The sequence below is a fragment of the Pantherophis guttatus genome, chromosome 13 (assembly GCF_059756535.1).
Source record: "Pantherophis guttatus breed Tessera chromosome 13, ASM5975653v1, whole genome shotgun sequence".
NCBI lineage: Eukaryota > Metazoa > Chordata > Lepidosauria > Squamata > Colubridae > Pantherophis > Pantherophis guttatus.
Window position 1 is genome coordinate 10,213,379 of NC_142075.1, and position 16,905 is coordinate 10,230,283.

The 16,905-nt window shown below is 36.8% G+C and overlaps 1 long non-coding RNA gene across 1 annotated transcript; it reads left to right on the plus strand.

Moving 5' to 3' along the window:
• Positions 1-2,915: 2,915 nt before the first annotated feature.
• LOC148112155 (uncharacterized) lies at positions 2,916-16,488 on the plus strand. Its single transcript, XR_015729746.1, has 5 exons — positions 2,916-3,759; positions 6,413-6,479; positions 7,067-7,134; positions 10,572-10,619; positions 16,121-16,488. It is a non-coding gene; the product is annotated as an uncharacterized LOC148112155 (long non-coding RNA).
• Positions 16,489-16,905: the final 417 nt, after the last annotated feature.

A 16,905-nucleotide genomic window follows, 5' to 3' on the forward strand; every position in this document is an offset into this window, starting at 1 on the left:
CAACATACTGTACAGTGAAAGAAAAAAAAAACAAAAAACCTTCAGGCTGTTGCTACAATTTATCCAGAAGAGTTTTGGGAACTTTGCAAATTAAGAAACCCAGTTAAATCAGCAACGTATTTATTGCGCCATAGAACAAACCCCTGAAATGTGTTTTATCGTTGTGTAGAGGATGCATAGCTAATAAACTCAGCAGGATTTCAATTAGCAATAGGACTTAGACTTATATACCGCTTCACAGTGCTTTACGACCCTCTCTAAGCGGTTTACAGAGTCAGCCTATTGCCCTCCACAATCTGGCTCCTCATTTTAGCCATTTCGGAAGGATGGAAGGCTGAGTCAACCTTGAGTTCATCTTTTCCATACTCAGTGAATAAAAGAAACCATAGTCAATCACAATGGGATAAGTCTACAGCCAAAGATTAGTGAAAATTACAGTAGAAGAATTTTCCATGATTTGTTTGCTCCTAGCCTTCTTGCTTATTGTCCCCCTTGGTCCATAAATTATCACTATCAGGTTAAGGTGCTCACATATTTGAATTGATCCTCTTTTTTTTTTTTTGGGCTCCTGCATAGCACCCTGACTAAATACACTGTTATTCTGTAAAAGGACGGTAAAAGAACATGGCCAGGGGTGGGCTGCTGTGGGTTTGCTGGGGTTCGGAAGAACCTCTAGATAAGATTCTGTGCAGTTTGGAGAACCCCCAAATCCCACTCCTGGCTGGTCCCGCCCTACCCACCCCGCCCCTCCCAGGAGTCCCCACACGGCCTGTTTTGGATGCAAGTAAATGCAGAGTGTGGACGGAGGCTCGGGGAGGGCGAAAAACAGGCCTATCGGAAGATCGGGAAAACATGTCCATTTCCAGCCTTCAGAGAGCCTCCAGAGCCTGGGGAGGCCATTTTTGCCTTCCCAGAGGCTCGAGGAAAGCCTCTAGAACCCGGGGAGGGCAAAAATGGCCCTCACCATGGTGCAGGAGGCTGACTAGGCCACACCCATTATGGCCACACTCACCCAGCAAATGGCCGGAGAACCCCTTGCTAAAATTTTTGAAGCCTACCCCTGAACCTGGCATACTACTTTTGGGGTTTAATCTATCGTGTGAATGTAGCCTTCGTTTTGCAGAATGGCCTGGAAAATATTGACTCGGATATTGATAGCTTCACAAATGATTAACTTGTCTTTTGCAAATGATGATGGGAGAGAGATGTAATTCCACTGTAGCTGAGTCACAGTGGCTTTTCCAAGACCTCTGTGACCATGGGTGTGGGGTTTAAGAGTTTCCTTTAATAGGAAATCTCATCTTGGAAGATGACCTTGCACTTTAATGAATGTATTCGGTCGTCTGTGACCCGTAATATGTTGGCATCGTGTTCTTTTTCTTGCTTCCCACTTTTCAAATGGGTTGGTTGATTCCATACAAGACTTCCTAGCCTTCCTTCAGAGGGTAGAAATACAGCTTGCATTCTTACTAGAAAGAAAAATGGGGCCTTCTAGAATCTCCTGCTAACATCAAAAGATGGTAGACGAAATAGTTTGCAATAGCCATCTTCATTAGTTAACAAAGGTCTATTTTGCTGGGACGTATAGCCTTAGACTACAGAATAACAGAGTTAGAAGGGATCTTGGAGGTCTTCTAGTCCATATGGTGTTCCCAGTTGCAATATATGGCTGTGAAAGTTGGACCATAAGGAAGGCTGAGCGCCAAAGAACTGAGGTCTTTGAACTATGTAGGGAGAGGTTCAATACAGGAACTGTGGTTATATGCACAATGGACTTTGATATGCAGTATTTATGTATTTAGTATTTAATAAGGAAGGCTGAGCGCCAAAGAATTGAGGCCTTTGGACTATGGTGATGGAGAAGACTCCTGTGAATCCCTTGGACTGCAAGGCGATCAAACCGGTCAGTCCTAGAGGAGATCAACCCTGACTGCTCTTTAGGTGGCCAGATCCTGAAGATAAAACTCAAATACTTTGGCCACCTAATGAGAAGAAAGGACTCATTGGAGAAAAGCCTAATGCTGGGAAAGATTGAGGGCAAAAGAACGGGACGGCAGAGAACAAGGTGGCTGGATGGAGTCACTGAAGCAGTTGGCGTGAGCTTAAATGGACTCCAGAGGATGGTAGAGGACAGGAAGGCCTGGAGGAACGTTGTCCATGGGGTCGGGATGGGTTGGACACGACTTTGCAACTAACAACAACAACCATTCAGCCAACCAATGCAAAGACCTAGCTCCCTTGAGAAGTCCATCATGCTTGTAAAAATTGGAAGAGCAGAAGAGGATGGTCAGAGAAACAAGGTGGATGGACCCAAGTGATGGAGAGAGACAACATTGGAGGACCAGAAGGAGGACCAGGTTGGGCACAGATCCTCCTAGAGTTCTATTTCTCCAGATGATCAGGAGTCAGGAATGACTTGACGGTACATAACCATTCAAGCCAACCAATGCAAAGACCTAGCCCCCTTGAGAAGTCCATGATGTTTGGGAAAACTGGAAAACCAGAAGAGGATGGCCATAGAAGCAAGATGGACGGACTCAAGTGATGGAGAGAGACAACATTGGAGGACCAGAAGGAGGACCAGGTTGGGGACAGATGTTGCTGGAGAAGGTCCATCTCAAGTCAACAGACTTGATGACCCACAACCCATCAACTATTTGAAGGGTTGTGGGTGCGTCAATACACAACCGCCAATGGAGTGGAGCATCCACAAGAGTTTGTAGGGCGCATCTAGGCGGAATCCTCGTGGGAGGGGACGCTGGTCCCGCTTTAAGGTCCTCCACCAATCAGCGACGCCAGATTGTCCCCCCCCTCCCCCATTATTTTGAGGGAGGAGGGCTCCACCTTGAAGAGGCATGTCGTCATCCGAAGGGCGGGGCAACAGCTGCGGGGAAGAAGAGAGCGCGAGATCAGCTGCCCGCGGACCAATGGGAGCCCGTTACGCGTTCGTGGCAGCCAGCTCAATGCAGTTGGTTTAAAAAAAAAAAAAAAAAAAGAGGGAGGGGGGAGTGGAAACGCCGCTGGTGCACAAAACGACGAAACGCATGGGCGGAGGGAGGTGGAGCGGGGGGGGGAAAGAAAACACAGCGCGAGAGAGAGAGAGAGAGAGAGAAAAGAGAGAGAGAGAAAGGCGAGCCAATAGCGAGCCGTAGCCTGGGGACAGGCGTAGCGCGAGCTCGAGCCAGGAAAGGCGGCCAATAGGTTTCTGGAGGAAGGCGAGCCAATAGGGAGGCGGCCCGGGCGCAGGCGCGGCGGAGAGGAAGCCGAGGCGCGCGCCGGCCCCGCCCCCCCTCTCCCTCCCTGCCGCAGTAGTGGCTGAGGGAGCGAGGGCGGCCATTTTGGGAGTCTGGGCAGGGGCGCGGGGTGGGGGAGGGGAGGGAAGCTTCGCGGAGAGACGGCAAAGACAGGCAGAGGCTTCCCTCACACACTCGCTCGCACACGGCGCAAGATGGCCGGGCGGACGGCTGCTTCGCGAGCGGCTGCGGCTTTTTACTGCCCCCCCACCTCCGTTTTTGGGGGTGCCTCTCCCGCCAAACTTCCCGGGCCGAAAGCGGCCTCAGGGGTCGAGGGGGGTGTCCGCCGGCCCGGGGTCCCCGAGCTTGTGGGGTGGTGGAGGGTATCCTGTCCCGGTTGAGGCGGACCCGAGAGCCAAACCTCTGCGGCAAGGCAGCCTCGGCTCTCCCGCCGCCCGCCGTCCCTCCCTGCGGGAGGGGATGCCTCCGCTCGACTCGCCTGGCTTCTTCCCTCACCCTCAGGACGGTGAGTATCGCCTCGGCTGCCGCCCTGCCATGTCCTTCTCCTCCGTCTCTGCCGACGCCCTCCGCCATTGTCTCTTTGTCCTTGAGGAGGAAAACAAGATGTCCTTGGAGCCGCCGGAGAGAGGGCGGGCGGGCGGGTGTGTGGAGGGAAGAAAGTCGGCAAAAACCCGGCTTTTTTGCCCGACTCCCGTCTTGGTGTCTGTGGGGGGTGTGTGTGTGTGGAAAAAAAGACCCCCGACCCGAACGCCTCGAAAGCAAGAGCGGCTCCCCGTCCCCCCCCAAACTAGACTCGGGTCGCCGAGGCTTCCCCGCCGTTAGGAATAAGGAGCCCGCGCTTCCAAGGGAAGAAAAGAAGCCGCCTCTTCTTCCTCGGATTGGAGTTTTGGGGTTTTTTTCTGGTAGAAATCCGGGGAGCCCCCTTTTCCCACAGTCTCGGGGTGCCCCCCCCCCAAATTTAGTGTGTGTGTTGTGTGATGGGGGGGTTGTAGAAGGACTAATTAGAAGAAAGAAGGATCGATGCTGGCGACGAGGTGGGATTCCTTGTTGCCCTTCATGGGTTTTGTTGAAAAGTCCACATTTGTGGGTGTGGATGCTCCTAAAACGAATTTTTCTTTTTTTTTTCTTTTTTGAAAGGGGGGGGGAATGTTACATGGAATGAAAAACGTAATGTGGACTTAAAGCTTTGCCTTTCTTTCCCCATCCGTGGTAAAAGAGGCTGTTAAAACGCCCTCTTGTTCCTTTTTTGTTTTAAGAGAGGAACCCCCCCCCCACCACAGTTTTGAATTGGGGGGGGGTTCCGGGTAAGAGATTGCTGGTTAGGCGCAGCAAAAAGCCTGACATATCAAGGAGGTTGATGTCAAACCAGAGCCGCCATTGAACTGCAGTTTTCCTCCTTTCTTTTTCTCCTCCACCCTACCAGCAGAAATCTAGGGATTATATGACACCCCCCCTTTTCCTAAATATCAATGGGGTCCATACAATTCTTCCCCATACAGATTTGCAAGGTCTGGGTGCTGGATTTCTGTATTTTTTTCTTAGAATAACTGAAGGGCAGGTAATCTGAGGGTAGTTTGCTATGGAGCTACAGAGGGTGGGGGGTCTGCAGCAAATTGGGACAACACCCTCTTAAAATACTTGGAGCAGGGAAATGGAAGGTATACTGTGATTCCGTATACAGGATGTCTGCGACAAAAAGTATCCAATTCTTTAAAGACTCGCAGTCCTCCATTGTGATTGAAAGAGGAAAAGAGCCCTGTTTTATTTATTTTTTTCCTCCTTCTTGTAAGAACAAAAGACGCCATGGCTGCCTCTTTCTCTCCAAACAAATTTGTTTTTCTGTATTTGGGTGTTGGCATTTAACTCTTTCTCAACTAGGTATGTTGAAACAATTTGCAATGAGATTTTTTTTTTTTTTTGGTCGTTGATAACAAAACTAAAGAAAGATTTATCCAAAATGAAAGATTCTAGTGAAAGTTTAGGATGAAACATATGAGGTTCTTTAAATACGTGCATCTTTTAGAAGTATGCCAGTTATCTAATTGAGTAAGCTAAATTGTAACTAGAGTTGATGAGTTAAAAAGAACTAGCAATTGGTAATGAAGTATACATGAAAACAGTTTAAAAGTTGGAGAATGTGTCTTTGTGATGTGTTGCATTTGAAGTTTGAATTTTCTGACATTTTTCTCATGCAAATTTAATCATTAAACCTTCATTAAGCGAAAGTAAAAGCTTAAAATGCTTTGTTATTTTTTGTTGGTTTCAGCCTTAATGTTTGGAACTTAACTGTTAAAATGAAATTTGGATGATAGGCTGTCCATTTTTAAAATGGTTGTGTTAATTAATTTGTCTTAATGTGTTTATTTTCCTTCTGGATCAATATGTAATATTTCTTAGACTTTGTACTGTTAAAAGTTTACCAGATAAAGTTCTGGCATGTAGCAACCATTTGGTATATTTTTATAATATTAGCAAATATTTTACAATCCTTTGGAGATGTGGCTTTACCTGATTAATCAATCAAAAGCTGTTGTGAAGCATGTATTTAAACATTCTATATAGAATAAGTAGCTCTGAGGTTTCACTGAAACTTTAAAGTTATGATTATGGATTTGAAAGTCTTTTTGTATGATTGAAAAATTGTAATAAAGCCAACAGTTAAAAATGGCCAAGATTTTTTAAAATTATTTATTTTACAGAAAATGAGATTAAAGTGAGAGAAAAATTTGGATCCTTCTGTGGATTATAAAAAACTTAACTTTCAAAACGGCTTTATAAAATTATCTCAGGTGAAATCTCAGTTAAGATAATGTAATTCCATCGCTTCGAACAGTAGAAGTATATTTAAATGTGTGTAACCTTGAGAATAAGAGGAATCTAAATATGTTTGACTTTTTCATAGTTGCAGTTGCATGACTTGGTTTTGGGATAGTCTTTGTTATGACACTTCTGTTGTGTCTTTCTTAAGAGATGATAAAAAAAGATTGCATTAAGCAGAAAACTTGTACAGAAATAATTTTTTATAGCCTGAGAAACTTTAAAAAATAGTGCTTAACTTTATAGATAGCACTGACATAATTTTAAGTATTTTATTTAATAGGTATCTGCAAATATTAAGAGAATACATGTTTGATTAATCTAAATATATTTTTCTTTAGGTGTTCTATGAATATTTGACATCTCAATAACAGATGGCTTATAAGAGCTGCCCAGAATTTTTTGTAGGTAAGAATTAACTCATTTTGTTTCTCAGCTTTGAAGAAATGTGTCCCTTATATATAAAATATTTACCCTAAAAAGAAAAAAAAATGAAACTTCATTATGATTATATTTAATTTATTTGATTAAAGTTGAAAAAAATTGGTGAATTTTTGATAAGGTCCTATTGATCTTACTGGTGCATATCTCCTATAAACCTGTATTAGAGAATGTAAGCTTCCAATTGAAACTTGCCTAGGCAACTTACATACAAGTAAATTACTTTCATTTTAAAATACATTATGATCAAGTTTCGTATCAAATGAGAAAAGTAGTCGTAATACTTGCACCAAAGGGATGATCAACTTAAATCCAAAATGTGCATTATAAATATGTAGAAATACACACACACACACACACACACACACAGAGAGAGAGAGAGAGAGAGAGAGAGAGAGAGAGAGAGAGAGAGAGAGAGATGCACACATTTATGTGTTTGAGGACTTTTCTGTAGTTTTTCTGCTTTAAGTCTTTTGGTGTCTATGTTGAATGCCATTTTTGACACAAACATGTACATATATATGTATACTTTATATATATTTTCTTTTTTAAAGATTTCCCTGACTTCTAATAACTAGAAGGATCCAGATGGAGCTAAAGGAGAACATATTAGCTGTTTCAGGTATTTTTTAATTTATTCTTATTTGAATAATGAAGATCTTTTACATCTTGGTTTCTTTCTAGCCTTTATGTCTTTAACAGAATCTTTGCTTGCAATTTGGAATACCCTTCTAAACCTTAAAAATAAAGTATTTTCAATATTACTACGAACTCATTATAATTGTTAAATATTATAACTCTTAATATTTTTAGCACTAGAGATGAAATTAACAATATTTGAAAATGATTACTCTGCTATCATAAAACAAATGCTCATTGAGTAGCTCATATTAAATTTAAAGTTATCTTTAATTTTCATAGACGTGTTGAAATTTTAAGTAAACTTCGTCTATTTTCCTAAACACTGTGATACTTCCAATTATCCAGTTGATGGTTTCTACAATCCCACTTATCTGTTGCATCAATTTATTTATTAAATTTTACATTAAAACCTGAAGGTCATCCTGATGAAGCAAATTTTGTTCACACAGTCATTTGCTTAATGCAAAATTTATCTTATAATACACCTAGATACATTTTCCTTTGCATAATCCAACTTTGAACAGTAATTGACTGTTGATACAAGATATTGTTAAGTATGAACACAGAAAAGAGATGATAGAATTCATTCACAGAGTTTTGGTTCTCAACTGGTTAATACTTGAAAAATTAAAAAATAGAGGTTCTTAAAACAAAATGCATGTTTTGCTTAGAAATTGATCAAACTTATATTACTGGTTGTTTAGATTCCCCCCCCCCCCGTTTTTACTAAAATCCAGTCCTTTTAAGTTATTTAAACTGAGTGACCATTTATCAATTTAAGACGTTACCTTCAAATGTTGAATCTGACTATTTATCATATTTGCCATATGAGCTATCTGGAAATGGAATAGAGAAGTAGAAATATAGTAAATTATTAAATATAAAATGCTGATAAAAATAATGCAATCCTTTATTTTACAAGTAAATAATTACTACCAAGGATAATAGATTAGATTGCATTTCTGTTTACATGGTTTTAATAGTGAACATAAAACTGACAAAATATCATCCCTTGTGTCATTTTTAGGACAAACCTTATAGACCTAGAATAAATTTTGAGAATAGGTAATATATTTTTACCCTCTTTTGTCCTTTTCAGTGTTCTAGAACATGCACATTGCACATTCAGGATAGAATGAAGGAACATTTAAATTTAAATTTTCCTGCTACTGCACCAGATATGTTGAAACATTAAGTTTCATCATTTTAATTGATGATGACTTTGGCATATTTTCTTTATTTTTGACAAAATTCCATTGTAAAACAACTTGTATTTTTTTTCCTGTAAATTAAGTATAATTTCTATACCACTGTAATGAATGTTGTAAAAGGGGCAACAGGAAATTTCAATGTCAAGAATCAAAGCGACGTTAGTGCATTAGTTTAGTCATTCAGACTACTCTAGATTCAAGGAAATTGGAAAATCTTAGATCTCACCTAAATCTCTTTAGAATTGTGAATCATTATAGTATTCTAAATTAATTCCCTTGGCAAGTATTGTGGCATTAAAAAACATCTAACACTTAAGCGCGTTTTCCGTGCTCTAATTGAGGATAAGTATCAGTGTATGAAATGTTGATGTTTATAGCATTCACTAGTTGATAGCATAACAAATTCTGTTTATTGGGAAGGTTATGAATGTGTCAATGCTAAAAAAGAACGGTATGAAAATCTGGACTCTGTATTTTTGAAAAATCATGTACCTGTAGTGTGTTTCTTCTGAAATGTATTATATAGTCCACTACATGGTGAGGTCAGACTAATAAAATATTTCAATCTCTAAAGTTAAAATGATGGAATGTAAAGGCAACCATCACGTCATCACCACCTCCCAAAAAAGAAAGGCTGTTAAATTTGCAGTTATACGAAAATGTATCCCAAAATGTTTGGTGGGATTTGCTTCAGAGAAAATATGCCTAGGAAAATGATATGGAACCGTAATGAAAATCCATCTGTTAAGTAAATCCAGAATTGACTTTGCTACACTAATTTATGAAAATTAGAATTGTTTGCAAATTGAAAACATATACATATTTTGTGAACAAATAGAGGTACCTCATTAGAGTATTGCCTGAACATGTCTAGTAATATGTGAATTTCCCCCCCCCCCCATTATTGAATGAAATTACATGAAGGAAATTAGGTGATCAGATGCTAAATACCTAAGTAGCTGAGAAATTCAAAAGTTTATCATCTTCCCAACATGTATCAGCTTCCTATCTTCCATACTAAGTTTCAAAATTGTAGATAGAATGTTTCATCTTGGAGACTTCTGAAGCTTGCAAATATGTTTGCAAATAGTTTACAGTTTCCAGAATTATTAGTTACTATGTCACTTTAAGAATTCTGGTACTTTTCGTCTAATACATATGGCAGTTCCAAGATTATTCTTGGAATTTTAACAATCTTGTTAAATTTAGAATTTAGCAACAATGATAACAGGTTTATTAAATTCATTCTGGATTTTGAAAGATGTCAAATAGTGTTGTATAACATTAGACCTATATTTGGTTAATAATAACTTTGATTAGCTTCCTTGACTTTTCCCCTTAAAAAATTTATTCTGTTACAAAACTTAAAATTTTTAAAATATTCAATTTACAGAATTGGTATGGTATTGTGATTAAGGTGTTGGACTAGAAATTGGAGATTTTAACCTCCATTGCTCATTGGGTGGTTTTGGGCCAATCTCATTCTCAGCCCAACCTACTCCAGAGAACCTACCTCCAGCCCAACCTACTCCAGAGAAAACAAGTAGGAATGAGTTCTTAAATACTCTCCCTTGGGTTTCTGTACAAAAGTTGGGATACGCACCTAATAAATCTGAATTGATTACCTAAATGTGCATTTTAAAATATTTAAATATTGATTGGTTGTATTTAAAGTCTAGGTGCAACTTACTTTAAAAGACATTTCTATGAAAAAAAAATAGTCCCAATACTTACACAGCACATGACATTCATAATCTATTCATGTTTATACTTTGTTATTGTCCAAAGAACCGTTGGGTTCTCCTCATGTTAAGGAAAGACTACAGTATAAAGGTAGTGGGACCTTCCCTAGGGCTGCCCTATGAGTAGTCATTATTGTAGTAGTGGTACGTGGGATTGATGTGTGATAATTTTTTTTCTGTTGCTAGATAGCATGATAGGAGAAGGGTAAAATAAGAAAGCCCTAAAACGTAATACTCACAGGCTTTCACAAAAAAAGCCTATTGTACATTGGATTCATAATGCATAAAGTAGTAAGTCTGCTTGAGAAAACAGGCAGCAACGTTATGCTTTAGTCTTGAACATAATCTTAGTATACTAAGAGCATTCAATGAAATCACAATTTTTTTCTGAATACATGTAGATAGGATTTTATTGGTGATATATTTAATTTATTAAACAAAAGATATTTAATTTTTCTCTTCAGGTACATTGAACTGATTCCATAAAATACCTGATTCTGTATGGTGTACTGGTAAGTTGCTACCTCAGTATATTACTATGTGCTTTTGTAACTGTGTTTTAGCATGTTTTGTAGAAAAGATCTAAAATTACAAAACTCTATTAATTAAATGAGCCATGTTTCCAGGATAATTTTTAAAAAAGCAATCCATAATATTCTTGGAGGAAATTACTCTATCATTAGGAAAATTGTTTTAACAATTTTCCAGATAGCATAATAAAAATATACCTCTGAATCTACCATATTGATGAGGAGTCCGCTTAACCCTCTTTATCAATACATGTCTTTTTTAGTGACTGCCTTTTTTTTCATATATAGTATGCCAATTTTTGGTTTAAAGTAGTTTGCTCCAAGAAAAGCATTACCTGCTTCTGTTGATTGTACAATCACTTGAACAAGTTAATTTTGAAAGTAATTAGATATCTAACTTATAGTCTATCACCTGTTTAAAATTGTTGAAAGGTCTGTTCTAGCATCTCCTGGGTAACTTATAATTATCCTATTGCATGGGGCTGGAAATAAATTTTAACATTCATTGAGATACATAGAATGTAAAGCTCCTACTTTTTAGAATGTGGCATATCTGATCATATAAAAGTTCTATAACACTATCACTGTAATAACGGACATTTTGTAAAAATATACTAGCTGGTTTTCTAAAATTATTCAGCGTTAGAAGCAAGACCATGTTATTTAATACAAGGTTTAAAAAAATTGTGCTATATTTTCCTTTGGTCAACAAAACCTGTTGATCAAAAATTATGCTCGTGTTTTAGGGTATATGTTTAACGTGCTATGAGACAGAATTATCACTGGTGTGTGTATATTTGGATTCTAAGAAAATTCTTTATAAATCAGGTCACCTCATTGAAGGATAGCATTTGAGTGCAGTAGCTACTTCAGTATGTTCTGTTCAGTAAACATTTTTCTGGAGTGATTAACTATGCTCAGAAAGCCAAGTTGGGTAATTCCTCCAAAATCCTGCATCTGAATTAGTATATTGTTATGTGATGAACTCATACTCCATGTAAGCAGTTCTCAACCCTTTAAAAAAATCGCAAGAAGGGTAATGTTCAGGCATTCTGTTGAGATATTTATTATTTATGGTAAATTTGAAGACTTAAACATTTCAGTGCTTTACCCTACTCTTAACTAGAATTCTTCTGCACCTCGCAATTGAGAACAACAGTTCTATATATTGCATTGTTCAGATCAGCCTTACTCCACCCAGTTGCCATTGGTTGGCAGTTAAAATACAGTGGTGACTATACCTTCAATAATATGGAGAGCACTAACTGCAAAACAATACTTTAGACAAACCAACTTAGTTGATTTAGCAGAGTTTTTGTACAGAAAGTTAAGCTTTATTTGCTTAACAACAGGATGCTACGTCTGAAAAGGTTTAAGACATAGGAGAGGAATACCCAGTCTTCCAAATATTGCTAAACTGCAATTTTAGCAGCTTTCACATTGAGCTTTGCTATTTGGCTTGGTGGGAATTCTATTTGAACAACAACACCTTGAAAGCCACAGTATCCCAAACTCTCTATTTCATTACAAAAAACAGCTTATTTGAAAGTACCATTGAACTTAGCAGGATAAACTCAGGAATAGATCTGGAATTATAAATATGAAGTATAATTTATAATAGCATATCTCCCTTGATTAATAATTTTGTTGGAGATTCTAACTCAGGATGATCCAAACCATGTAATAATTAGATATATGACTTTTACACATTAATATAGCATGCTACAAACAAAACAAGAACTAGAAATGTTTGAAAATGCAAAAAATTTGACTGTATGATAGTTTTATGGGACAACACATTAAAAAGGACAAGAGAAACCAGTGATGAAAAATGGAAATATTTTATATGCACCTTCAAGTAAAAGGTGTTTATTTTCTAAATATCCCTTTCTGTTTAACTGAAATAGGTTTAAACAATAACTTACCAAGATAATAATGGTTTCATGTTACAGGTTCACATTGCATTCTGATTAATTTGAATGCTGAGATTCTATCATAAATGCTTTTTATTTGTTATTCCAGAATTCTATAACCACTATTTTACAAACAAATGTTAATATGAATTAAGTCCCATATGGCAGTAGTCTTACTTTTTGGCATGCAGTCCCCAAAACATATTTACCATGAATTTTTAGTCATATTTTAACTGTGGTAAACAACCAGCAATCATAGAGCACTGGCCAGATCTTAGGTAGTTGATGTGAGTGAAGTGTATCTTAAAATATGTGTGCTGTATTCCCTTGTAAGCAGTTCATTTGTAGGGATGCTTACAAAAAAGTGAAGGTTAAGATGAGAAACGTTGGTTCCTTAACCAAAAAATTCACATGATTGGAGTGCATACACATCTATACAGTAGTGACAAAATATAATAAACTAAATTAATAAATAGTAAGACCGTGTCTTTCATCCAACAGAACTGTTAAAATGGGAATAGATAATCCTTAAAAACACAAATCAGTGTTTATTTTCTTCTTCTTATTCCTCCATATTTCTTCCTCTTTTTGACTTTCACCTGCCCCCATTGGGTTATCGTTCCAGAGGTACTTCTTTACCAGATTTCTCAATGCCTTCAAAAATGGCAGAACTTCTAATGTTCCAGAAAAATTCTTAAAATTTCTGGGAGATTTTCCAAACTGTATCTGCCTTGAAAGTAGCCCATATTGAACTGTATAGCACAAAGAAACAACAGGAGTTGATCAAAGGAAATATTTCATAAAGTTTTGTATTATGTAATAAAATGTTTTATGATAATTTTTATGTCATAAATGTTTTATAAAATTTGTCAAATTTCAATCCATGGGTTCCAGGTTTTGGACTCAGTCTGTAAATTAGCCCATTTGAGGTATTTTGGTTCAAAAATAGTTGCTCTACAATGCACCATTTTTCCCAGTCAAAGGATGCAGACACAGGAGTTTCAGTAGTATAAAATCTCTTTGGGAAAACCTTGTTTGCTTGCTGCCTATTTCTCAGTCTGTTCCTTACTGAAGAACATCCTATGACACCCATAATTCTTCAGCAACTACTGGGAGAACCTAAATGAGTGTTTATCTCAGTACTTTGCAAAAGTGGTAATAAGAATTAAACTTGAACCTTAGTATCGTTTCTAAAAATGCTACTTTGGGCTAATTAAAATTCTGAAATTCTTAAAATTGTCAGATTTTCTAAGCAGCAAATAATTGGGATTTAGATGATCTCATTTTTAGGAAATTGCATATTAAATACAGCTTAGAATACCTGGTGATGTCCATTTAAATGATTAATTTTGAATCTTTTACTCATATCACCAATCATACTATTGTTCATTTATTGAACAAAAGCTTTAAATATTGATGCAGTACTATATCAGTATTAATATATGGAATTAACTCAGTATTGCATTATCAGCATACCTGGCAAATTATAAAATTTAAGTATTAAGGGTATAATTTATGAAATAATATTTTACACAATCAAAAACTTGTGGAGTTCAATAGAAATGAATTTGTATAATGTGTCCTGACATGTTTATTCTGTTATTACTTGTTATACAATCTGTTGAACCATTGAGGTTTCTAAAGTAAAAACCTGTACATTGTTTTTGTAGAAAATGATCACTTCTGTCATTTCCTTTTGGATTAATACAACTGAGTTATGGGAAAATGCTAGTTAAATTCACCTTAAAAATGGAAAATGACAACTATTCAAAATTTTGTAATTATTTATGTCGGAGATGTCCAGTTTATTAATGTGTATCTGATACATTTGAGAGTCCAGTTTGTTAACATATCTCTGGATTGTGGTGTTTTCATAGAAGTAGAATGGATGCAGTGTCATTTGTGGTACAGGCCCTTCAATTGGATTGTACCCAAATATAGAATATAAGTAATATATTTCTGTTGATAATTATATTTAAAACAGCTTCAGTTGAATATTTTTGTGGTTGGACTCTATTAAATCATTGGCATATGCTATATAGTCTTTGGAATAATAACAGAAACCATCAAGTATTCTCAACTTTACTTTTTAGGTAGGGGTTTTTCTTCTTCACCTTTGATCTGCTTTTGTTACCATCAAACATTTTGCTGGATTTCTAGTCATTGCAAAAACTGAATAGTTTTGACTTGGATGAATTTAAATTTAACATATCTATTTTGTCAATATTTTTTTGTTTGAAACAATTGAAAATAATTTATATATTACCATGGGATGAGGAGAATAATTAAAGTTGATGCAAGGAATCCAAGGTGCCTTTAAGATACTTGGTTGCAGCAAAATGGTGGCTTGAGTTTATGCTATGCTGCTGCATATACAGTACAATGTAATAGTGGGTAGTGGTAAGAAAATGGGAGGTTCTTGATATAATCAATCAAGGGATGACATGTTCTTGAACCAATCACTATGGATTCTCCATCCCTAGCTTCCCATTTTTTTATTTGATAGCTACATTCGAAATGCATCATGAATAAACCATTCCCTAAAGTTTTATCCCTCATAGTTTTTAGGGATCAATATGTTTTGCTGGTGCTTTGCGAGAAAGAAATTTCTTCATTTCTGAAGCTTTTTTTGGAAACCCAATTTCAAGAAAATGTTGACTTTGACTTGAAATAGGTTTAGACATTGATTTTGGCAGATCTGCTGAAATTCTTCAGTAATTGTTAGGTATTCCACAGAAAATCTCCTCCCTTCAAATAAGCATATTTGATGCTGCTTCATCTGTTGGATCCTGCCCCTAGAGTGAAATCAGATGGGGATAATTAAATTATGGTTAAGAAGGGACAAAAAATAATGAGGCTACAATATCATTTTGATTAAACAAGCTAAGCTACTTGTCCACATAAAATTGAACCTGAAATAATGTAACTTTCAGGTGGTAAGTCATACTTTGGGAGAATAAGATAATTTATTATTAGGAATTTTATAAAAGTCTAAATAGTTTTCTCAGTTTTTGCTTACATAAACCAGAATAAAAGAATCTTGTATTAGAAATAAACTGAGATAACTTTGAATACAATCAGTTCTATTAGAAATAAACTGAGATAACTTTGAATACAATCAGTTCTATTTTCTGAAAACATTACTTGTTTAGTAATTTTCCTTAGGCTTTTCTTTTGGACACCTGTTACATCTTCAGCAGGAGAGCTATCTATTGGTTTCTCTAGTAGTGCTACATTGCTTGCCAAAGTAATATGTTTTCTAACATTGAAGCCTCCATTTTGCTTTTATGTTGCCCATTGAAATTCCAGAAGTCATACCTGTTTGCTTTGGAGTTTTTCTAAGCTAGATTCTACTTTCAACAGAAAGCAGGGAAATGCACTGACATTAATATTGTTAAAATATTACTACTTGTTCAATAGTATTAATCTTGATATTGATTTAGCTTTTTACAATGTGTTGAAAATATTTTCAAATATGCTCAGATATGAGTTAAAAATGTTGATTATTTTAAATTTAAGGATAAAATTACCTGCATTCCAACAGCATTTTCTTTTAATTTTTTTATAAAGAATCCAGAGAAAGGAAGAAACTCAAAGGGAGACAACGATTTCCAAATCAAGATGGCAGCTCCACTGCTGAGAGGTTCAGAAAATGAACTAGTGCATGATTGCTGAGTATGCCCTTCCAAGAAAGGGATTCTTTAACATGGACCACGATTGTCTAATCTACAGAAAATTTGAGCTAATTGTAATTTTATATTGTTTTTATTTTTAAAAAATCTGTGTTTCCAGGCTCTTGGGATTAGCATTCAGTTGGGGATGAAGGGCTGGAAGGGGCTGATCAAATTTTGCAAACAGGGATGTATAAAAATGTCTGTCCCTTATTTAATTGGCTCAAGTGCATTGCTATTTAAATAAAAGTATTTTTTTCATATTTATTCTTGTTTGTCATCTTTTGGGCTGAAACAATCTTATATGATTTGTTGGTATTAATAAGAACAGTTTGATTATTGAATGAGTTCAATACTTTCACCAACTATTTCAAAACTTTATAAACGATTCCTCAGTTTGCCTTTTCAGTAAGATTATCAATTTAAGAGAGTTCTGTATTATGATTCTTATTACTGCTTGTAAATGTCAGTTACATGTTCTCTTAATATTGGTTAAATGAAGATGGGCATAGTTCACATCTGTGAATTGGTGCAATTCTTAGAATGGTACAAATCTAATGATGTGTTTTCTGTGGATCTATGGATGGGCGCTGTGGTCTGGACCTTTCTAAGGCTGGTTTAATGTTCATGTACCTAAAAACTGACACCTGCTTTTCAGAATACTTGTATTCTTCTATTTCCTCG